Below are 24,498 nucleotides of genomic sequence, written 5' to 3'. Positions count from 1 at the left end.
CTTATGTTAATGGAAATTTTATGGTTTGTAAACATTTTAAATGTCAGCTGTTGAGGTTCTTAATGCTTATTATTCCAATTCCCATTTCTGTGTTAGCCTTGCTCTTTATCGGGCAATAAAATCTCTCGCTTCCTCCCACACACCAGTGTAAATAGTTTAACACACACAACCCATATTGCATACAACTTTCTTAGGCCCAGCTGTGTGTGCCTTCTGCATCCTTCAGGAATTCAATCAACAAGAGGGGTAAGGGGAGAAGGAAGGGAGGAGGAGAGAGAATGAATACAGAGGAGACAGTCACAGCATAGATAAGTTAGAGATTTTTTTTCTACCTTTAAGTATTGTCCTAAACAATACTGTGTATTATGAAGTAATAGTATTGCCAGCTTCTTTTCAAATAAGAAACTCTTTGAGATCATGTTGAAGTTAGGTGTGGAATTTTGAGCTCCAGAGGTTGTTGCTCTGACTGAGCTACTTTTCTGATCTCAAGGAATCTAGGATGAAAAAGGCCCAGTGCCATTTACATCACTGTGATATAGTCAAAAGCCATAGGAGGAGCATGCCCAGGAGAGGTAGTCAAGAAGTCACCCCATGTTCCCTCTCCAGCTGGGAACTACACTATGAAACATCCTGCCTTGTGTGTGATATGAAGTTAACACTTCTGAAACTAGAAGCAAGAGGAACAAAGGATGTACATCTGACTGTGTGAATTAAGAGAAATAATGTCATTTAAACAAATAAGAACTTACTTAAGCCATTACTTATTTTTCTTAGTCTAGATTTCTTCTAGTAGAAACTCTTAATCCACATTTGATTTTTTAAAATAAGCTATCTTTAAAAATTAAAATTAAAAAGTATAAAAGCAATTTAAAAACTTTATTATGGTATGTTTATGATTCAATTAACAATATATTAAACTTACTGCAAGAAAAAAATTAAGATAGAATGCACATGCATGGCACAGTTTTACCTTTGTTTTTCCTTACTGAATCTTTTGTAATCAGGTTCTGCTGAACTTTCTCATTTCTCACTGAGCAAGCTGGAAAAGATTAGAAGAGATTATTTTAGTCTTAGGTATTATGTGGATTTAGCTTTTCCCCCCTTCATTGTAATTCTTTAGAATACTTTCTCTAATGTTGTATTCTCTTTTCTGTTTTAAACACCGTTTTTAACAATTTTAAACACTGTCAACATTTTTGTTTGAAAGCTGTTCAGTAGTGAGAAAGTCATGAAACTTGACTCAAAGTATTTTAGATTATGAAATGTAAGTGACTTAATCACTGAACGAATTATGCTTTTAATAACTAAAACATCAGAGATCAAATGTATATGCTTAGATTTATTTAAATTAATCCAGGGAAATTTTTGATAAAAATGCATCATTCATTTATGCTCCTTAAAAACAAACAAAATAAAGCAAAAGATAATTTTTGAGCGCTTCATTTGTGCACATCTCTACAACAGTAGGAAAAAAATCAATCTGCATATGAATGGCTAGAATAATTAATGTTTTCCTATGGTTTTCTAGCACAAAATGTATCTAGTTCATGACGTCGTGACTTTTTTTTTTTTTTGAGTTTATATTGGTTCACCCCACTGAAAGAATTGAGAAAAACACAATACAAAAGAGGGGTTAATTGCCTAAGCTTGCATGAGTAATGCCTGACAGCCTGTGGTAACACTGAATTAATTGAATAGGAAACCAACTAAGAGTTGGGTGATGCAGGCTTAAATAACTATGGTGGATAAGGATGTATAGCATATTTTCAGGAAAGAAAAAGGAATCAGTGATGCACCAATCAATACAAGGAAAAGTAAAAGACGTGGTGAATGGAGAGAAGCTCTAACCTCTTTTCCTAAGGAAAACGTTCTCTTGTTATGAATAGATAAGTTGGTAAAGGAAGGAGCTGATGTTGAGTCTTGTCTTGGTATTCCTGTCTGTCACCGCTACGGTTGAAAAACAGTCATTTCTAAGACCTTGAGAGGTATACCCCAGCAGTCACCATAATGTTTACCCAGGGAGTTGGGCCCAACAAGTCCAGCAACCAAATTGGCTTAAAAACATTTCATCTCGAAAGGTCCCTGTCATGTTCAAAAAGAGCAAATCATCTTTAATCTACTGTTTAAATTGAAAGTGAAAGACAGTAGACATTAACCTGAGATCTCCACTCCAGTCACATTGCAAAATTGCATTAAAATGCCCCGGGTAGAATGACAGTCTATAATAACACTCTGTGCTGCTGCTCTAAAATATTAATCATTCTCTTTGTAGGCCTGGAAGATGGTATGCCAGTGAAAAAATATTATAACAAAAGCAGATGGTAATAGGGACCTTCCCCTTGAGCCTTAGGAAATGTTCTAAGCAATGAGGAAAAATATTCAGACCAGAAAAAGACCCTAATTATTGTATAATCAGATTCCTCTGTACTTAGGCAACACGCATTGCTTCTATCTCACCCAGATTCTCTAATGTAAGTATATATTATTCCCATTTCAAAGATAAAAACACTAAGACACATTTCTTTTTGCCATGGCTTGATACATTAACATTCTTAGTAAAACAGAGCCAAAGTTGAAAAGAAGATGGACTAAATCACCAAGGAAGACTCAGAAATTAATTTCTGAGGCAGGTTAATAACACTGAGCTCTTCAGTCTTAGTCTTTTGCTTATTCTGTCACTTCCTACCGCTTCTTTCTTTTAATCAGTCATGAATCCTTCTAAAAGGATTGTGTTCCGGTTAAAGATGTTCGCTTAAACAGCGTTGTTTCTGAAACCATGTGGGCATAAAATTGAGTCACGGTACAAGGTGAGGCACAGGCTCTCATGGTGTCCAGGGGCAAAGGACCCGGGCACTTTGTGGGCTGTTGTGAGGCTCACTGGAGTCACAGTCTGCTTTACCAACTTAAGCAGCTTCTAGCGTTTGCAGTATCAGCCACTTGGACTATTGCCGTCCATTCGGCATCTTCCAACACTCTCAAATCACTCCTGAGACAAAGGTAGAGAAGGAGTCCTAAGAGAAGAGGAAGAAGCTTAACAGCACGTCACTTGAGTTCCTGGGCCTTCTCTAGCTTTGCGCCCTAATTTGTAACGACCAATTGTTACCTACCCTTTCAAGCAGGGCTCCAACAAGGGCCCTCCTGCCCGGTGTCACTCTCGCCAATAGACAGAGTTCGGTTCAGAAGCAAAGGACAGCGTTTTTCTTTGATCAGAGGATGGAGAGGTGCGAGCTCACGCTCCAGAGCACATGCTGTACCCTCAGGCAGAGCTGCTTTCCCGGGTTCTCCTCCGTGGGGAGGGGGTGGAGCTCCCGGCGGGCACAGTCTCGCTGCTCACAGCGCCGGCGCCTGCGCGCAGAGCTGACGCAGCGTCGCTGTGCACAGCCGGCCGCCGCCATCTTGGCTTGTGGTGGTGTGCGCAGCGCTTCTCCACACAGGAGCCGAGGTGTGTCCCCGCGGCGGTTCTGCGCCGGGAAAGCCAGTCCGACGAGGCAGGTGCAAGGCCTCTGCACACGGCCCCCTACAGGCAAGTGAAACTGGACTAAGGACAAAACAAGAGGTCAGACCTTATTTTATCATTTAGATTCCGTCTTGTTTTTCCCGGAGACCTCAGTGGGCTTTGCCAGGAACATAGGCTCCAAACTTCCAGCTGCTTGTGGTGTCGAAGCAAGAATGTGGGCTGTAGTTTCACTGAAGTGGTTGCCCTCGACAATTTTCTTAACCTCTCTGAGACTTACTTGCTTTATATGTGTTTTGACACGTACTATAAAACCCAGTTCGCAAGGTTGCTTTGAGGACTTCATATTAATGCTCCTGGCACAGCCCCCCAGAGTGTGGAGCTCACTAAATGTTTGTTCTTTGTTTGCAATAACTGTACCTGAGTCTGAACGTTTGTGGTGGTGGCAGAGACTGTTCGTTTTCAGACAAAATCTCCAGCTCCCAGAAAATTGCCTAGAACGTGACAGGAACTCAGGAGATAAGAGGTCTCATTTCGTAGCCTCGCCTCATGCACAGCGCTCCACGCACACTGCCCTTTCCTCTTTCCCTTGAATCTTTCAAGATCCTTGCCACATCTTTTGCATTTTACAGCTGCTCTTTTCTTTTCCACAGCAGTTCCACAGCTCTAGATACTGTGGCCTCCTCTTTGTTATTTGGGTGCCAGCTTAACTGCCTAACTCCTCGGTGAAGCCTTCCCAGTTATATTTATATACAAACAGCTTTCCTCTAAGTGAGGAGTCCCCTCCAGGTCCACACCTTCTGTGTGATCTTTCAGACCTAACCACAGACCATAACAAGGGTGGGGTGACAGTGGAACAGTCGCCCTCTGCACACCACAAGTGCATTGCAGTTTTCTGGAGGGAGTTGCAGACAGGAGTCAGCCCCTCCCTCCCCCCCGACCAGGTCAAGCACGCTCATACTCTCATCTGTGTGTTCCTAGCCCAGGCTTCTCCATTCTAAGGTCTCTTTCTTGGGGACCTTGGCTGAGGCACATGTACTTTGACACAGCATCTTTCTCCTCCTAGCCCTTCCCCCTCTACCTTCTCCCAGCCCATGGATCTAGAAAGAGAAAGAAGCATTTCTGTATGGGCTCCTCTTCAGTGAGATGATTCCCTCATCTGTGCTTCATCCATCTGACACTCACCCTGTGCTTTCTGTGGGGAAAAATGGAACATTGGTAAATTGATGCTTCTTTTTGCCTCTTGCTTGCACTGTTTCAGTGGGTGAATAAAGGCTTGATTGTTATTTTATGTTTGCTTCATTGCCCATGAGCAGTTGACACTAAGAACTTATCAATATTTGAAATTATCTTGTTTGTTTATTGGTCTTGTTTACTGCCTCCATTTCCTGACTTGAATGCAAGCTCCACGATTCTAGGGACTCTGTGTGCTCTGTCTACTGCTACATCTGCAGTACCCAGACGGGTACCTGGCATATATTAGGTCTTCAGTGGAAATATGAACACTGAATACATGGCATACATACCTGGTAAACTCTACTTCATCTGGGCTCTTCCCAGCAGGCAGATCTGTGTGCACCATGCTTCTCACAAGGATAGGAATAAGATTCAGGCTGTTAATGCCAGTTCTCTGGTCTTCTTCATTTTCCTGATATGATCAATATTATACAGTAAATATACTCCACCTGCCTAGTTTTTTCATCCACTGCATCTTGTAAGACAACTTCAAACAACATTCTTTATAACATACAGTGGTCTACACTTACAGTTTCCATTGCCTTGTCTGCTACTGATGACTGGCTGGGACATTACTCAGTTGCTTATTAATTGTTGTTTCTTTTATTAAATAACCCATCTCTATAGGTCTTTCCTCTCCCATGTCCAGGGAATCTTACACTTGACCCATTTCACTTGTTACAACAAATGCTAAACTCTTAAGACAGAAGTCAGAAAATTATTGACAATGGGTCAAATCCAGCAAGTAGCCTGTTTTTCTATAGTTCTGGAGCTAAGAGTGGATTTTACATTTTCTAAAGGGTTGTTTAAATAAAAGTGATCAGGGATAGAGACAGTATTTGGCTAATAAAGCCTAAAATATTTACGTTCTGTCTGGCCCTTTGGAGGAAGAGATTGCTGAACCCTGCTCTAAAAGATATCCAGCCAGCCGGAATGGTAGCACCCACAGATCTACTTGCTATCAGCCAAAAGGCTGCACCAATATGGCTAGCTAGCCTTCAAAGAAGGCTATTTACGTAATTATTAGAGAAATTAGCTCTTCTGTCTTTGGCTTCTGTACCAGGAATTTAATCTTTTCAAAGTGACTTCCTTATATAAATCTGAGGACAAAGTTTCAGTTGCCACTTCAAATAGTAAGCCAACCCTACTATTTATCTGTTCTTCTAATTACAGCAGAGCTTAAGGCCTCCTTTGCACTTGATAGTACAGTGTTTGTCACTTTTGCTCTCTGCCCCTAGGTGCTGGTGGCAATTATTTGCAGCAGTTTACTATGGAGTATAGAAGATCATTAATAAAATAGAAAGTGCTAAGTTTCTAAATTTATGCTGGCAAATAAAAGAAGGGTGGGCCAAGGTGGGAAGCCAAGGGGATTATAAAAGTGAGAAAGACAATTTGCCAAGATTCATCCATCAGGAATATAAAACTGTGTAGACCTCCACTAAGTTTTCTGTTGTTTTGATGAAAATGCCTGAAAAAAAAGAGTTGACTGCATTTGGAAGGCATAGAATCGTCCTTTTGGCTGCAAAGAGCAGTTACCTTCATATATTGTTTACCAAGCATTGTTCTAGGTACTAAGATGAAACGGTGAACAGAATAATGTTCACACCTTGACACATCATTTTAGTGTGGGAGGCTGGCACATGTTAGGTGATGGTAAGTGTTACGGTGGTAAATAAAATAGAGTAAGGGAGATAGGAAGAGTCAAAGAGGGAATGTTGCTATTTTACGTGGAGAGTTTAAGGAAAGCCTGGCTGATGAGATGACAGTAGAGTAGAGAGAGGAAGGAAGTATGAGCATTGATATTGGGACAGGAGCATTTTATGGAGAAGGAACTGCAAAAAGCCAAGATATCAAGGTGGAAGCATGGTCTGTTCAAAGAATAGCAAGGAAGTTAATGCAACCAAGTAGTTAATGCAACCAAGTAGTTAATGCAACCAAGTGGAGAAGGTGAGGTCAGAGAAGTGGCAGGGAACCAGATGTAGAGGATGTTTTTGACTTTTATTCTGAATGAGACAGGAAGTGATTGCAGGCTTTTAGCATAGGATTAAAATAATATGATTTAGACTTTAAAAGGGTAGTTGGGACTTTTCTCTATGGAGAATAAATTTGAAGGCAGGGAGTTGGGAGAGCAATAGCCAGGACATGGAAGCAACCTAAGTGTCCATAGACAGATGAATAGATAAAGAAGATGTGGCTCATATATACAATGGAATATTACTCAGCCATAAAAGGAAACAAAATTGAGTTATTTGTAGTGAGGTGGATGGACCTAGAGTCTGTCATACAGAGTGAAGTAAGTGAGAAAGAGAAAAACAAATATCATATGGTAACACATATATATGGAATCTAGAAAAAAAATGGTTCTGAAGAACCTAGGAGCAGGACAGGAATAAAGATGCAGACGTAGAGAATGGACTTGAGGACATGGGGAGGGGGAAGGGGAAGCTGGGACGAAGTGAGAGAGTGGCATGGACATATATACACTACCAAATGTAAAATAGATAGCTAGTGGGAAGCAGCCGCATAGCACAGGGATATCAGCTCGGTGCTTTGTCACTACCTAGAGGGGTGGGATAGGGAGGGTGGGAGACGCAAGAGGGAGGGGATATGGGGATATATGTATATGTATAGCTGATTCACTTTGTTATACAGCAGAAACTAACATAACATTGTAAAGCTATCATATTCCAGTAAAGATGTTAAAAATTAAAAAAAATAAAAAACTTCAGTGGCTGTAACAGTAAGCTTTCGATGCCCAAGTGTCTGGGTTACTTTCTAGTTGTATCTGTTGAACTTTGCTGCACTCCCTTTATTGGCATCAGGCTTACCTAGGCCAGCTTCAGTTGGGACAATTGGAATAAATTAACTCTACTACCTGCCTCCTACACTCTAGCAGGCTGTAGACCAGGCCTGGTACTGACAGCAATGCAAGAGAGAGGGTAAGCTTACTCTTTCAAGCACTTCTCCAGCTTCTACTTAGTCACGTTTGCTACATGTTACTGACCCAACCAAGCCCCATGGCCAATCCCAGAACACTGCAAAGCTAGATTAAAAAGATCATGGATGCATGATGCAGGGAAGAATTGAGGCCAGTTTTTGCAATCTATAGCAAAAGAATAAAGATGTTAAATACATGACAGTGCAGCTTGGTACTCTGCTTATTGCTTGCTTGCTTTTTCTTTTTCCAAAACATAGACAGTTGGAATTGTGGCACCAATTAATTAACTCTTGACTTGGATTTTTATGTTCAGTTGGAGGTTTTATATCATTTTTTATTAATTAACTTTATTTACTGAGTTCAGCCTCTTTGTAAACATCTGTATAAAGCTTTGTCTTTTGTGCATGGCAGCTACTTAATAAATGTTGGTTTAAGTAGCAGTCTTGGTCAGATTCCTTGTCTACGTAGCACCATTCCTTATTTGTCTCCATTATCCTATATCCAAGAGACGTTTTAGGTGAAGCAAGCATTAGTCTGCTTCTCCAGTCCCTGATGTTTCCTTGCATGGGAAAGGATCACTCATTGGCTAATATTCTTGCCCTCTCTAATCATATTTTGACTCCAGTTTAGGTGGAATTGATTTTTCTAACTAGTAAGCATGGGAGAAGAAACTGGGTACTTAAAATCCCATCCCTCTATTTCTCTTTCTCGTAAGAGAACAGACTTACATCAAAAATATTTTCACTCCACTCTGTTCCTCTAGGAAGTCTGTCCCTATGGGAAGAATTCTAGGTAACTTGTGGTTGAATTTAAGAAGCCCTCTTGCCTTCAGATATAAACCAAGTCCTGTAATTCTCGCAATCAATAAGTGAGTTATTTTGGTTTCTATCTGTCTGATTCTGGTTCAGAACTTATGTGTGGAAAAAAACATGCTATTTATGACTCTTTCCTGAAAAACATCTCCAACAAGTCATATTTTATTATTCTACAATGACAGGTTGTATTTGTGATTAGAGGGTTGGTAGTCATGTGCATTTGATGTAATCCAAAGGAAAATATGTTGCCCAAACTACATAATCTGTGGCCCCATCAAACATTTTTTCCAGGATGGCAATGAATGCACAATACCAAACATTAGACTGAAAGTGTAAAATATAATTAATTATCTGGTCTATAAAATGTTTAATATCCAGAACTTGAAAATATTAAAATGACTGCCTTTCATGTGTTTCTTACAATGTCAGATTATTTCACAGAGTTTAATTCAAAATCACTTTCAGACTGAAAATTTCAGTAACCTCCATTTCCAATAACATGTTTCTTTTTATTTCCCAAATGATATACTAACTATAGTTTTTATAATGTATTTTTCTACAAGTATTTTCCTGAACAAGTTGTATAATATTAAAAAAGTCAAAGATGGCTTGCTAATCTTGCAAATAAAGATGCTGGATATAAAAATTTAAAGTGACATTAGCCCTGCCTCATCCTTGAAAATAAAGAATTTCTGTGATTTGATATGATTTACACTTGTTTGCTAAAAACTTATATTAAAGCTTATTTGTAACCATCAAAAAATATTTCCTGCTGTGTACTATAAGGGTTTGTTTAAGGATAATTAAATTATAATAATTGGGTTCAAGGATTACTTATTTGGCTCCATGCAGAATGATGAGTACTATCAAACTGAAGTAAACATTATGAATTGTGCTGTACTTTTTCATGACCTACGGTTCTTTCCAGTGGTAAGCAAGGGTATAAGAAAGATAACATCTATCATATGTTATGCTTCACAAACTCTCCATAGAAATACAGAGTTCATTTTCTTTTCTGGTCAAAATTGTTTGGATAGGGTTTGCTACTGACCTGAAATTTAAATAAAATTCTTCTCATGAATGGGAGGATTTTGTTTGTCAAGCATGTATTGTCTTTTTTGCTGATATAACCTCTGTTTTCAAGTGAATGACTCATTCCTCTTCAAAAGCTGATGGATTTTGTGAGGGGGAAAATAGCTACTATTGCCTTGAGAGACAACTATTTACCTTAAGTGCTTATTTCAATATTTTCTGATGCAAAGCTAAAATGCATCAAAAACAATTTTCCTGGTTTTATTTGTATCAGGTTTACCATTTTAGAAATGCACTAGGTATAGCAATTTGATGAAAGAGTTGTGGCTTTTCACAAAATCCTAAACTTGGCTTTTGATTTCAACATACTGAAATATGGAAGAGTGTGAGATAAAAAGTAATGTCGTTTGCTACATGATATTTCATAGTGGGTTCTATAGTTGTACTACACAGCTGAGCAGCAAAACAAATACATACAGTACTTATATTGCATTCTTTTCATATTACCTCTTTTATAGTATGAAAGTGACTGGTGTCTTTGATTAACCCAATTTCGGCTAAAAGGAGTTACAGCTTGTTTCACTCTATCTAAAAATGGTTTTAAATGCTAACTTCAGTCCAATATGTAAATAGCTGTTACCTATGTACTAGGGATAGCCTTCATTGTCATCAAAATTAAACCTTCATGTAGCAGAACGAAACAGACTTGTTCGTCTTGTAAAGTAACACTCTTTCACGCTACGTAAGGATCCTAGAGGCTAACAAAAATTGCTGTGGATTTAAAGTCAAAATTTTTTTTGTTCATAGAAAATTATATTTATAGACCAAAGATTTAACATTTTAATCAGTGTTGTTAAGGTTGTTTTTATTTGAATTCACAGTTACTATTCTGCTCAGATTATTTTATAGCTCATATAATTCAAAAGATAAGCATAAATTTTAAAAGCTTAAAAAGTTTACCATTGGGCTTCCCTGGTGGCGCAGTGGGGGGACGCGGGTTCGTGCCCCGGTCCAGGAGGATTCCACATGCCGTGGAGCGGCTGGGTCCTTGAGCCATGGCCGCTGGGCCTGCGTGTCTGGAGCCTGTGCTCCGCAATGGAAGAGGCCACAACAGGGAGAGGCCCGCGTACCGCAAAAAAAAAAAAAAAAAAAAAAGTTTACCATTAAAAAATTCTACAACTGTTTATATACAATGGGTAAAACTGTAAAACAAAAATCACTTTTTAAAAAACAAATTATTGTTCTTTTATTTAATCACTGAACACATATTAAGTACCAGCTTGTATGCTGGCTACAACACTCAGTTTATGAGATACAAAATAAAATGTATGAGTGCGTTTAACCTTTTTACTTATATTAGGATACTGGTGTGGGTACTGTTATAATATCAGTTTTATAGATGAACACACTGAAGTTTAGCAATGTTAATCAATTTCCAGACAGTACAACTGAAACGTGGCAGAGAATGAATCTGGACTCATGGTTTTTTTTTTTTTTTTTTTTTTTTTTTTGTGGTACGTGGGCCTCTCACTACTGTGGACTCTCCCATTGCGGAGCACAGGCTCCTGACGCGCAGGCTCAGCGGCCATGGCTCAGGGGCCCAGCCTCTCCGCGGCATGTGGGATCTTCCCGGACCAGGACACAAACCCGTGTCCCCTGCATCGGCAGGCGGACTCTCAACCACTGTGCCACCAGGGAAGCCCCTGGACTCAAGTTTTTGAGATTATATCATAAACACCTTTTTTACTGTATGCTTTATTTGTTCATTTTTCCCACCAAACTCTAATCTTGAATTTTAAGATTGTGCTTCTGCATTTTCCTCCTCTTGCAGATGCTTCACATGACACATTATCTGACACTCACTAAATGTGTTACAATAAATACTTGAGCAGTCTCAGTTGAAAAGTCCTTTTATCAGTGGGCCTTCCCTGATCATCCTACTTTAAATGATTCCTCCACCCTACGCTACCCCAGTTTTCCCTAAATTTAAACCCTGCTTATTTTTCTCATTCCACTTATGACTAGTCAACATGTATACTATACTGGTTTATAATTGTCTTTCTTCTGTCACTAGAAAGTGAGCTCTATGAAATAAAGTAGTTTTGTCTATTTTATTCACTGCTACCTCTGCTGAAGCAAAATAGTGCCTGGAACATAGTAGACATTTAAAAAATATTTGTTGGGGCTTCCCTGGTGGCACAGTGGTTGAGAGTCCGCCTGCCGATGCAGGGGACACGGGTTCGTGCCCCGGTCCAGGAAGATTCCACATGCCGCGGAGCGGCTGGGCCCGTGAGCCATGGCCGCTGAGCCTGTGCATCCAGAGCCTGTGCTCCACAACGGGAGAGGCCACAGCAGTGAGAGGCCCGGGTACCGCAAAAAAAAAAAAAAAAAAAAAAAAAAATTGTTGAATGAAGTAATTAATGAGCAATCTGTTATTGGAGTTTAGTATAGATATCACCAAAAAGCAGCTTGGAAGCCAATGCAAAAGTCCAAGTGCTTAGTTCCACAAGTCAAGTAGTGGCAATGAAAGGAGGAGAGTAAATAATGAATCTAGGAGACGTTTAATTGGATAGGGAAAGTTTAATTGGTCTTGCTTATCAATTAGGTAAATATTAGACAACTCTTTTAAATGTGCAAAGACTTACTACATAACTTCAAATGGATTCATGGGATCTTAGAGTCAGAAAAGCTTAGATTCCAAAGCCATCTCATTTATCCCCTCAGTGTACAAAAGGACACTGAGGGTCTGGTCAGTTAAGTAATATACGGAAGGTATACCAGTCCCAAAATTCTCCCCATATGACATTGTTCTGAGATAGACAGCAGCAACTAAATTTATAACACACTGTAATTTTTAAAGGTACAGTTTAGTGGGAAGATTTGGTTAATTTTGGTGCACACCAAAATCAATTGAGGGGCTTCCCTTGTGGTGCAGTGGTTAAGAATCCATCTGCCAATGCAGGGGACACCGGTTTGAGCCCTGGTCCAGGATGATCCCACATGCCGTGGAGCAACTAAGCCTGTGCACCACAACTACTGAAGCCTGCACGCCTAGAGCCCGTGCTCTGCAACAGAAGCCACCGCGATGAGAAGCTCATGCACTGCAACGAAGTGTAGCCCCCACTCACTGCAACTAGAGAAAGCCCACATGCAGCAACAAAGACCCGAAACACACAAAAATAAAATAAATAAATGATTTTTTAAAAAAAACTTAAAAAAAATCAATTGTGAAGTAATGACTCCTACTTAAGCCTTATATGATACTAGCCATTCTACAACTCCTCTGTAATTCAAATGTCAATACAACAGGTAGAATATAGAACTTTAGAATAGCAAAGTCTAACCCTGAACAACATTCTTATTAGGTAGTGAAAAAGTAAAATTACAAACTATAAAATAAAAAGAAATTTCATATCAAGGGTTTGATGAGATCATGTCTTTTGTACTTACATCTACTAAATGTTAAAGATTGATCTTTAGAGCCAACTGAGTATAAAGGCTTTTCTAATACTTAAAAATGTTACGAGAAAAAGTCTCATTTAGCATGATTGTAAATGAAATTAAAAAGGTCATTTAAGTGTACAAATTTAAAACATAGTATAGGGCTTCCCTGGTGGCGCAGTGGTTGAGAGTCTGCCTGCCAATGCAGGGGACATGGGTTTGTGCCCTGGCCCGGGAGGATCCCACATGCCGCGGAGCGGCTGGGCTCATGAGCCATGGCCACTGAGCCTGCGCGTCCGGAGGCTGTGCTCCGCAGCGGGAGAGGCCACAACAGTGAGAGGCCTGCGTACTGCCAAAAAAAAAAAAAAAAAGTATAGTAGAAACTCTAGCATTTTATTTTTTTAATTTCTTTTTTACACAGCAGGTTATTAGTTATCTGTTTTATACACATTAGTGTATATATGTCAATCCCAATCTCCCAATTCATCACACCACCCACCCCCCGCAGCCGCTTTCCCCACCTGGTGACCTGGTTTGTTCTCTACATCCGTATTTCTGCCTTGCAAACTGGTTCATCTGTACCATTTTTCTAGATTCCACATATATGTGTTAATATACGATATTTGTTCTTCTCTTTCTGACTTACTTCACTCTGTATGACAGTCTCTAGGTCCATCCACATCTCTACAAATGACCCAATTTTGTTCCTTTTCATGGCTGAGTAATATTCCATTGTATATATGTACCACGTCTTCTTTATCCATTTGTCTGTCAATGGGCATTTAGGTTGCTTCCATGACCTGGCTATTGTAAATAGTGCTACAATGAACATTGGGGTGCATATGTCTTTTTGAATTATGGTTTTCTCTGAGGATATGCCCAGTAGTGGGATTGTTGGGTCATATGGTAATTCTGTTTTTACTTTTTAAGGAAGCTCCATAGTGTTCTGCATAGTGGCTGTATAAATTTACATTCCCACCAACAGTGCAAGAGGGTTCCCTTTTCTCCACACTCTCTCCAACATTTGTTGTTTGTAGATTTTTTTATGATGGCCATTCTGACTGGTGTGAGGTGTTACCTCATTGTAGTTTTGATTTGCATTTCTCTAATAATTAGTGACGTTGAGCGACTTTTCATGTGTCTCTTGGCCATCTGTATGTCTTCTTTGGAGAAGTGTCTATTTAGATCTTCTGCCCATTTTTGGATTGGGTTGTTTGTTTTTTTTTAATATTGAGCTGCATGGGCTGTTTATACACTTTGGAGATTAATCCTTTGTCCGTTGATTCATTTGCAAATATGTTCTCCCATTATGAGGGTTGTCTTTTCATCTTTTTTATAGCTTCCTTTGCTGTGCGAAAGCTTTTAAGTTTCATTAGGTCCCATTTGTTTATTTTTGTTTTCATTTCCATTACTCTAGGAGGTGGGTTAAAAAAGATATTGCTGTGGTTTATGTCAAAGAGTGTTCTTCCTATGTTTTCCTCTAAGAATTTTAAGAGTATCCGGTCTTACATTTAGGTCTTTAATCCATTTTGAGTTTATTTTTGTGTATGATTTTAGGGAGTGTTCTAATTGCATTATTTTACATGTAGCTGTCCAGTTTTCCCAGCAGCAATTATTGAAAAGACTCTCTTTTCTCCATTGTATATCCTTGCCTCTTTTGTCATAGATTGGTTGACCGTAGGTGCATGTGTTTATCTCTGGGCTTTCTTTCCTGTTCCATTGATCTATATTTCTGTTTTTGTGCCAGTACCATATTGTCTTGATTACTGTAGCTTTGTAGTATACTCTGAAGTACGGGAGCCTCATTCCTCCAGTTCTGTTTTTCTTTCTCAAGATTGCTTTGACTATTCGGGGTCTTTTGTGTTTCCATACAAATTGTGAAATTTTTTCTTCTAGTTCTGTGAAAAATGCTGTTGGTAGTTTGATAGGGATTACACTGAATCTGTAGACTGCTTTGGGTAGCATAGTCAATTTAACAATATTGATTCTTCCAATCCAAGAACATTTTATATCTCTCCATCGGTTTGTGTCATCTTTGATTTCTTTCATTAGTGTCTTATAGTTTTCTGACTACAGGTCTTTTACCTCCTTAGGTAGGTTTATTCCTAGGTATTTTATTCTTTTTGTTGCAGTGGTGAATGGGATTGTTTCCTTAATTTCTCTTTCTGATCTTTCATTGTTAGTGTATAGGAATGCAAGAAATTCCCATGCATAAATTTTGTATCCTGCAACTTTACCAAATTCATTTGATTAGCTCCAGTAGTTTTCTGGTGGCATCTTTAGGATTTTCTATGTATACTATCATGTCATCTGCAAACAGTGACAGTTTTACTTCTTCTTTTCCAGTTTGCATTCCTTTTTTTTCTTTTTCTTCTCTGATTGCCGTAGCTAGGACTTCCAAAGCTATGTTGAATAATAGTGGCGAGAGTGGACATCCTTGTCTTGTTCCTGATCTTAGACGAAATGCTTTCAGTTTTTCACCATTGAGAATGTTTGCTGTGGATTTCTCATATATGGCCTTTATTATGTCAAGGCAGGTTCCCTCTATGCCCACTCTGGAGAGTTTTTATCCTAAATAGGTGTAGAATTTTGTCAAAAGCTCTTTCTGCATCTATTGAGATAATTATATGGTTTTGATTCTTCAATTTGTTACTATGGTGTATCACATTGATTGTTTTGTGCATATTGAAGAATCCTTGCATCCCTGGGATAAATCCCACTTGATCATGGTGTATGATCCTTTTAATGTGCTGTTGGATTCTGTTTGCTAGTATTTTGTTGAGGACTTTTGCATCTATATTCATCAGTGATATTGCTCTGTAATTTTCTTTGTTTGTGGTATCTTTGTCTGCCTTTGGTATCAGGGTGATGGTGGCCTCATAGAATGAGTTTCAGAGTGTTCCTTACTCTGCAATTTTTTGTATGAGTCTGAGAAGGATCGGTGTTGGCTCTTCTCTAAATGTTTGATAGAATTCGCCTGTGAAGCCATCTGGTCCTGTACTTTTGTTTTTTGGAAGATTTTTAATCACAGTTTCAATTTCATTACTTGTGATTGGTCTATTCATATTTTCTATTTCTTCCTGGTTCAGTCTTGGAAGACTATACCTTTCTAAGAATTTGTCCATTTCTTCCAGGTTGTCCATTTTATTGGCATAGAGTAGCTTGTAAGTAGTCTCTTAATGATGCTTTGTATTTTTGAGGTGTCTGAGGTGTCTGTTGTAACTTCTCCTTTTTCATTTCTAATTTTATTGATTTGAGCCCTCTCCCCCTTTTTCTTGATGAGTCTGGCTAAAGGTTTATCCATTTTGTTCATCTTCTCAAAGAACCAGCTTTTAGTTTTATTGATCTTTGCTATTGTGTTCTTTGTTTCTATTTCATTTATTTCTGCTCTGATCTTTGATTTCTTTCCTTCTACTAACTTTGGGTTTCTTTTTTTTTTCTTCTCTGTCTGGTTCCTTTAGATGTAAGGCTAGATTGTTTATTTGAGATTTTTCTTGTTTATAGAGGTAGGATTGTATCGCTATAAACTTCCCACTTAAAACTGCTTTTGCTGCATCCCATAGGTTTTGGATTATCATGTTGTTGTTGTCATTTGTCTCTAGGTATTTTTTGATTTCTTCAGCTCAGGTTATTTAGTAACATATTGTTTAGCCTCCATGTGTTTGTGTTTTTTAATTTTTTCCCCCTGTAATTTATTTCTAATCTCATAGTGTTGTGGTTAGAAAAGATGATTGATATGATTTCAATTTTCTTAAATTTACTAAGGCTTGATTTGTGACCCAAGATATGATCTATCCTGGAGAATGTTCCGTGTGCACTTGAGAAGAAAGTGTCATCTTCTCTTTTCAGATGGAATATCCTATAAATACCAATTAAATCTATCTGGTCTATTGTGTCATTTAAAGCTTGTGTTTATTAATTTTCTGGGTGATCTGTCCGTTGGTGTAAGTGAGGTGTTAAAGTCCCCCACTATTATTGTGTTAGTGTCGATTTCCTCTTTTATAGCTGTTAGCATTTGCCTTACATATTGAGGTGCTCCTATGTTGGGTGCATATATATTTATAATTGTTATATCTTCTTCTTGGATTGATCTCTTGATCATTATGTAGTGTCCTTCCTTGTCTCTTGTAACATTCTTTATTTTAAAGTCTATTTTATCTGATATGAGTATTGCTACTCCAGCTTTCTTTTGATTTCCATTTCCATGGAATATCTTCTTCCACCCCCTCACTTTCAGTCTGTATGTGTCCCTAGGTCTGAAGTGGGTGTCTTGTAGACAGCATATATATGGGTCTTCTTTTTGTATCCATTCAGCTAGCCTGTGTCATTTGGTTGGAACATTTAATCCATTCCCATTTAAGGTAATTATCAATATGTATGTTCCTCTTACCATTTTCTTATTTGTTTGGGGTTTTTTTTGTAGGTTCTTTTCTTCTCTTGTGTTTCCCACTTAGAGAAGTTCCTTTCGCATTTGTTGTAGAGCTGGTTTGGTGGTGCTGAATTCTCTTAGCTTTTGCTTGTTTGTAAAGCTTTTGATTTCTCCGCTGAATGTGAATGAGATCCTTGCCAGGTAGAGTAATCTTGGTTGTAGTTTCTTCCCTTTCATCACTTTAAATATATCATGCCACTTCCTTCTGGCTTATAGAGTTTCTGCTGAGAAATCAGCTGTTAACCTCATGAGTTCCCTTGTATGTTGTCATTTTTCCCTTGTTGTTTTCAATAATTTTTCTTTTTCTCTATTTTTTGTCAGTTTGATTACTATGTATCTTGGCATGTTTCTTCTTGGGTTTATCCTGCCTGGGACTCTCTGTACTTCCTGGACTTGGGTGGCTGTTTCCTTTCCCATGTTAGGGAAGTTTTTGAATATAATCTCCTCAAATACTTTCTCGGGTCCTTTCTTCTCCTTCTGGGACCCCTGTAATGTGAGTGTTGGTGCATTTAATGTCCCAGAGTTCTCTTAGGTTGTCTGCATTTCCTTTCATTCTTTTTTCTTTATATTCTGTTCCATGGCAGTCAATTCCACAATTCTGTCATCCAGGTCACTTATCTGTTCTTCTGCCTCAGTTATTCTGTTATTGTTTCCTTCTAGTGTATTTTTCATTTCAATTATTGTATTGTTCATCTCTGTTTGTTCTTTAATTCTTCTAGGTCTTTGTTAAACATTTCTTGCATCTTCTCAATCTTTGCCTCCATTCTTTTTCTGAGGTCCTGGATCACCTTCACTATCATTATTCAGAGTTCTTTTTCTGGAAGGTTTCCTATCTCTACTTCATTTAATTGTTTTTCTGGGGTTTTATCTTGTTCCTTCAACTGATACTTAGTCCTCTGCCTTTTCATTTTGTCTTTCTTTCTGTGAATGTGGTTTTCGTTTCACAGGCTGCAGGGTTCTAATTCTTGTTTCTGCTGTCTGCCCTCTGGTGGATGAGGCTATCTAAGAGGCTTGTGAAACTCTAGCATTTTAAAAATTTCCTCTTGTTCATAAAATTCAACTTGAAGGAGTGATTATAACACTATGTTCTTCCGATTATCAGAGTTGTTACACTTTAAATAAAAAGCCACAAGGATGATAACTAAATTATTAAATCCATAAAACATTTGTAGTTAAAACTAAGCATACCTTTAATTTCTATATCCATGTCTTAAGAAAATAACCAACAATCAACAATGAAATGATGATGTTAAACAGGTGGCATTTGATGTGTTTTTCTTGATTTTAATAAACCATGGGCAAATTATTAACATGGGTCCCAGAGAGGTGACTAAATTAGGTCTAGAGAGATTAACTGTAAAAGAACAAAGTTCACAGAAGAGCTAAGATCTTACTTTTCCTCCCCAGATTCTTTTAGTTTACAAGATTTGTTGCTCCATCAAAACAGCACAGGAAAAGTTAGGCTTGAAATTTAATTAATTACTCACTACTTACATATAGTTCCCCACAGTCCTCACACCATTGCCATATCCCCATGCTTATTCCCAATAATGAAGAAGACATTAAATTTGACTGACTCCCATGATTTGGGGGGATTAGAGAACCAACAACCATCTCACTCTATTCTAAGGCCTTTCAAAATGGGCATAGGTGCTATTTTCTGCTCTTAAATGAAGAGTTTGAGTTGTCATATAAGTGTTCACGTTTGCCTATCTACCCTAGTTCAACCTGTAACATCACTTGAACCTGAAGATTAACAGTGGTCTGACCCCACCTAATAGGTGTAACACCTTGGTTTGTCTGCTCTAAATATACTACTTCAGGACTATAGCCCCATAAGCAGCTACACTAGCCCTTCTTCTGATCTGGTCCTAGCTCACATTCATTCCACAATCACTCTTTGAACCTGCAATATTTTTTCTCCCATCCTCTTTCTTGGCTGATAACCTTTCTTCCTATTTCACTGAGAAAACAGAAGCAATCCAAAGAGTTTTCACTCACTCTTACCACCACATTTCATAGTCTAACTATATTTGTCCTTTTATCATGGATGCACTCTCCATGCACCTATGGAAGTCCAATTCCTCCAGTCTCTGGATACCATGCATTCAGAGACACCATTCCAGCCATTGATTGTCCCCTTTCTCATCTGCTTTTTAGAATATTTCCTTCACTTCCCATTAGCATCCAAATATACTAAAATATCTCCCTTTACAAATGTTTTCCTTGGAGATACATGCTTCCTAGTTGTTAGCTAATTTCTCTTATGCCCCTTTACCATAAAATTCAGAATAACTTACTCAAGAGAGTAATTGGCTTTAACTTGCACAACTAAATGTTGGGTCTTATATTCAGCAGGCTTCACTCTGTTGGCTGTAAGTATAAGTAATTTCTTTAGGTCTGCCATAGAATCTGATTTAAATAGAGTTAAAGTCCCAATCTTGTCTTCTTTTTGTAAAGCTCTCTAGTGCAATAAGAAATATCTATCCTTCCTCACAGCTTTGAAAGTCACCATTACCACCACTTTACAGCTGTAAAGTGCAACAACCATTTGATCTCTTAAGGTACTTACTTCAGTAGGCACTTTGTTACAAACAACTGCTTACAATTTAATTTACCATGATGACTCTGAATACGGTGGATTGCTAGAATCTTATTTCACATTGACATGGAATCTAGCCTGCATTCTAACACATTGCCAACCAACCCAGTAATCTTCTCAGTCAAGATTCATACTGGAATAGAGCAACCAAACTAGGTAGTTCAACAGAAGGAATTTAATAAGTGAATTGATTACACAGGTGTTGAAAGTCTGAATGAGAAACGGAACCCTTGGGTAAGATGATGATAATAACTGCAGAAAATAACTACTACATTTACAGGCAAGAGCTTGAGGTTATCAGTACATAGACGATTAAGGGAAGGCATCATGTAGTTATAATTTAGAATTTCTTATGGGACGCCTGTCCAACTGCCAAGGATAGTGGTGAGTGGGGACAATGGAGCAGTTCTGGGAATGCTCAAGGCAGTTAGAGTCTGGAAACAACTCCTACTGTTGTGTTGAAATGTCCTGACTAGGGCATTTCTATCAGGAACAGTATGAAGAGAGGAAAAGAATAAATTCATTCTCCCCTCCTCTGCCTTCAAGTCCTAATACTATTGATAGAATGTAATGGGTTGCCATTTGACGATAGTTTGCAGAGTCCCAGATTCAGCATCAAAGGGGAGAGTACAGAAGGACAGATTTGAAACTAAAGGTTGATAAATCAGTGACTGGCACGATTACCAGTTTTCTGTTTTCTTAGTTGGGGAGGGATATGTGCTCCGGCTTCACATCTCTAGGGCTCCTTCCTCTGTTGTTAACACTAAGTGTTCAACAATATAGACATGTGTTCTTTTGAGATCTGTGTCATCTGCTTCTCTCCCTCTTTTATGTGGAACTTCTTTTTACTTTGCACCAGTGTCTCCTTCCTGCTCAATGAAGTTTCTCTTTCCAGGAGTTTTTTTTTCAAGATGGACTGAATCCTTTAAACCAGCTACATTTGGTTGGTTTCTAGAGTTTATAGGGTCCGGACTGCCATGTACTGTCCACATTTTCCAGTGTCTCCTTTATTCACCTGTGAAATTTTGCATGCTGATCAGACTCTTTTTATTTGGGAAAGAGTATGGTTGATAGTTCCCTTCCTGATGTCTCTGACTCTTGGCTAGTGGGAATCTCTTTGGCTTCTTTCTGTGTCCTCCTGCATGGTTGCTGCTACCACACAGTCCTTTTGGCAGTTGTGCTTCGGCCCCACCTTCGTATGTTGTTATTTGGAGAATACTCTGTCATTGATCTTGCTGTAGAAGTTGTCTGTCAGATTTTTTAAAAATTGAAGTATAGTTGATACCTCTATCTTACCCTTCACCCTTTCCCTCTCCCCACTGGTAACCTCTAGTTTGTTCTCTATATCTGTGAGTCTGTTTCTGTTTTGTTGTATTCATTCGTTTGTTTTATTTTTTAGATTCCACTGTAACTGATAACATACAGTATTTGTCTTTCTCCGTCTGACTTATTTCACTAAGCATAATACCTTCCAGGTCCATCCATATTGTTGCAAATTTCATTCTTTTTAATGGCTGAGTAGTATTCCATTGCATGTATATGTGTGTGTGTGTGTGTGTGTGTGTGTGTGTGTGTACACATCTCACATCTTCCTTATCCAGTTATTTGTTGCTGGACACTTAGGTTGCTTTCATATCTTGGCAGTTGTAAATAATGCTGCTATGAACATTGGGCTGCATGTATCTTTTCTTTTTTTATTGAGGTATAGTTGATCTATAATATTATATGTTTCAGGTGTACAATATAGGGATTCAATATTTAAAGGTTATATTCCATTTATAGTTATTATAAAGTAGTGGCTATATTCTCTGTGTTGTACTGTATATCCTTGTATCATATTTATTTTATACAGAGTAGTTTGTACCTCTTAATTCCTTATACCTATCTTGCCCCCCCCTTCCCTCTCTCTATTGGTAACCACTAGTTTGTTCTCTACATCTGTGAGTCTGTTTCTGTTTTGTTATGTTCACTAGTTTGTTGTATTTTTTTGATTCCACTATAAGTGATAACATACAATATTTGTATTTCTCTGACTTATTTCACTTAGTGTAATATCCTCCAAGTACATCCATGTTGTTGCAAATAGCATTATTTTATTCTTTTTTATGGCTGAGTTGTAGTCCATTGTGTATATATACAACATCTTCTTTATTGATTCATTTGTTGACAGACACTTAGGTTGTTCCATATCTTGGCAGTTGTTACCAGTGCTACTCTGATTGGGGTGCATGTACCTTTTTCAATTAGTGTTTTTGCTTATTTTGGATAAATACCCAGGAGTGAAATTGCTGGGTCATAAGGTAGTTTTATTTTCAGTTTTTATGAGAAACCTCCATACTGTTTTCTACAGTGACTGCACCAATTTACATTCCCATCAACAGGGTATAAGGGAGCTCTTTTCTCCACATCCTCGCCAACATTTGTTATTTGTGGTCTTTTTGATGATAGCCATTCTGAGAGGTGGGAGGTGATAGCTCATTGTGGTTTTGATTTGCATTTCTTTGATTATTAGTGATGTTGGACATCTTTTCATGTGCCTGGTGGCCATCTGCATGTCTTCTTTGTTTTTAATAGCTTTATTTCACATACCATACAATTCATCCATTTAAAGTATACAATTTAATGGGTTTCATTATATTCACAGAATTTTACAACCAGCACCACAGTCAATTTTAGAACATTTTCATCAACCCCAATGGAAACCTATTAGCAGTCAGTCCCATTAAGTATGATGTTAGCTCTGGGGTTTTCATAGATCCCTTTATCAGACTAATAGAGTTCCTTTCTATTTCTAATTTGTTGAGTGATTTTTATCATGACAGGGTGTGAGATTTTGTCAAATATATATCCTGTGTCTTTTGAAGTTATCATGTGTTTCTTGCACTTTTTTCTATTAATATGGCATATTATGTTGATTTATTTTGATATGTTAAACCAACCTTGCATTCCTGGCGTAAATCTCACTTGGTAATGGTGTATAATTCTTTTTTACATGTTTCTGGATTTGATGTTCCAGTATTATCTTGGATTTTTTCTGTCTATATTCATAAAGGCTATTGGTCTGTAGTTTTTTAAAAATTTGTTTTGTTTTGCTTTTCTTGTAATATCTTGTTTTGATTTCATGGAAATACTAGCCCCATAGAATGAGTAGGAAAGCATGCCATTCTTATTGTTTTTGAAAGAGTTTGTGAAGAATTGGTCATAGCTTTTTAAATTTTTGGTAAAATTAACCAGTGATAATATCTGGGTTTTGGATTTCTTTGAAGTTGAAAAGTTTTTAATTATTAATTAATTCTCTTTACTTGATATAGGTCTAGTCATATTTTCTATTTCTTATTGAGTTAATTTGATATTTTATGTCCCTTTAGGAATAAATCCATTTTATCTGTGTTATCTGATTTGTTAGCATACAACTATTCATAGTATTCCTCATAATATTTTTTATTTTTGTAAAGTTAGTTGTGATGTCACCTCTTTCATTCCTGATTTTCTTAATATGGATTTTTTTTTTGTCAGTATAGTTAGGGTGAGTCATTTTTGTTGATCTTTTTGAAATCCAATTTTTGTTTTTGTCGATTTATCACTATTGTTTTTCTATTCTCCATTTTATTCATTTCCAGCGTAATTTTTATTTCCTGTGCTTGTGGCCTGTGCTTTTATTTGTTAATTTTAGTCTAGTTATCTTAGTTGCTCTGTTTTTATAGGAGGGTATGGAGGGATTTAAAAATGACTTTGGAGCCACTTCCATTTTAGGACCAATAGAAGACATTTTAAAGCGACAAGGGAAAAAAGCTTGTTTATACATTTTTTAACAGCACTTTCAGTAATGCATACTTTATCATGAGCTTTCTTGAGTAAAGAACAGCAGTGTTATTGATCCATCATTAAAAATATACAATTTCTTAGATGTTACTTTTAAGTCACTGACTATATTGTGAAAGTCATTTTGATCAGTTAAAAATTATTTAATTTCCAAGTTTTGTAGACCTGAGTTTGTTAATAATTAAACCAGGTTCTGCACATATGTATTTATACATATGTGTATATATATGCATATAGATATCCATATCTATATATTGTATATTAACATATATATTTGTATGAAAATATTATATATTCATATTATATATATTTACATGTATATACTTTATATTTATATATTATATACATTTGTGTATATATGTTTACATATGTAAATAATTTGCATTATTATATGACTGCTATCCTTTTAAAAGACTGAGCTCTGGGAACTTTGACTTCTTAGAATGTCACATGAGGAAACAACTCTGAAATGTGTCATTAATAATAATAATAAATTTTAAAACTAAAAAATATAGGGTATATGCTTCATAAACACTGTCTCACAGAGCTCTTACTACTCTGAAAATTGGTATTAACATGTCCATATTAAGGAAACTGAGGCTCAGAGAGGTGAAGATCTTGTTCATAGCCTCACAAGAAATAATTGGCAGAGCAAAGATTCAAACAATGTTTAGAGGATTTCAGAGCTCTACTCTGCTCCTTTTTAAATATAGCTCTGCAGTTTCAATG

This window comes from Globicephala melas, chromosome 5 (assembly GCF_963455315.2).
Source record: "Globicephala melas chromosome 5, mGloMel1.2, whole genome shotgun sequence".
Classification (NCBI taxonomy): domain Eukaryota; kingdom Metazoa; phylum Chordata; class Mammalia; order Artiodactyla; family Delphinidae; genus Globicephala; species Globicephala melas.
This window is presented reverse-complemented; position numbering follows the sequence as displayed.